Consider the following 1,205-nt stretch of genomic DNA (forward strand, 5'->3'; position numbering starts at 1 on the left):
AATTCCTTTGACTGTACAAGCTTTGCTTAGTCTTTATGATGATTTTAAATTAGATTTTCCAAATTTTCAGTTAGCAACAGGCCTTTGCAATAACGATTCGGTCGAACATATCAATGCAAAAGTACGTGGAAGAGGTGGATTTAATGCACCTGTAAAATGCATCGATTAGCTTTCGTCATATTTTATCAACAGATTTTATTCATAGCAGTAGGAAAGGAAACGTTGTGACAGGATTCGCGTTCTTTAATAGAACAAGTAGTGAAGATATTTGTTACTTGGAAAATCCAGCAAAAATTAGCCCACGACTTAGATTTACTTGAGGACGGATCAAAGGTATTGAAGGGCATTCAGGAAATCATTCAAGCTGCTGATTCAATGAATTTGTATATTAACGTAGATTCCAGTGGGAAGCCTGCAATGCCTGCGCTATGTTTGAATCAAATGCGATAACTTTCTTTGTTGGTTATATAGCTAAAAAATGTTTAAGTAAATGTTCCTGTCTTCAATGTAAAAAGGTCAACTACAGATAATGAACAATATATTAAATACAGAGCGTATTCGCATTCGAATCCGGACACGCCAGAAATCATATACTTGACGAGACAAACAGAATTTTTCGCCAATGTAGTAAATTGGCAATTAGAAGCATCTGACAAGTATCATGAAAGTGTATGGCATCAAAGAAAATTGTTGTTTCGTTTAATAGAAATTGTTGAAACAGACTCGTGAAAGATTCCCAGATTGGTTCGGTCAAGACAACATATGTTATGAACGTAGAATGCATGCTGTAAAGTTGTTATTAATAGTTAAAATTTTTGGTAAGACGCGCGAGCATAACCGCGTTACAAAACAGCTATATAGGAAAAATATTATTAGTAAAAACTAGGAATTAAAGAAAATTACAAATGTCTAATCATACATTTATTTCTAGTTGAATTTTCTTAGTTTATTAGACATAAGACTTGAAAATAGGGCCAGTACTAAAAAAAATCCGATCTGTCTTCCTTATCGAATTATGGGTTGAAAAATAAATTTTATTCTTGGTTATTACACCGTTTATTAGCCGTTCTTGAAATTTTTGCAGCAAACGTAGCTCATAGATACTCGTATTTTTGAATTGGAAATTTATCTGAAATCTTGTTATTGTAGAGGTACGGTCAAAACTAACTTTTGTAATGAGTACAAATTTAACGGTGTTGCCAAAA

General features: G+C 33.0%; 2 protein-coding genes across 3 annotated transcripts in view; both read left to right on the forward strand.

The window, feature by feature from the left end:
- LOC109536229 (inositol hexakisphosphate and diphosphoinositol-pentakisphosphate kinase) overlaps positions 1 to 1,205 on the forward strand; it is a gene marked incomplete in the record, with an annotated part of 23,906 nt that overhangs the window by 14,844 nt on the left and 7,857 nt on the right.
- The window catches only part of LOC109536290, a 16,865-nt gene that overhangs the window by 10,083 nt on the left and 5,577 nt on the right, over positions 1 to 1,205 (forward strand). The gene's annotated exons all lie outside the window — the stretch shown is intronic.

The sequence above is a fragment of the Dendroctonus ponderosae genome, unplaced genomic scaffold, assembly GCF_020466585.1.
Source record: "Dendroctonus ponderosae isolate FM_Combo_2020 unplaced genomic scaffold, Dpon_F_20191213v2 Dpon_F_20191213_6, whole genome shotgun sequence".
Classification (NCBI taxonomy): Eukaryota; Metazoa; Arthropoda; class Insecta; order Coleoptera; family Curculionidae; genus Dendroctonus; species Dendroctonus ponderosae.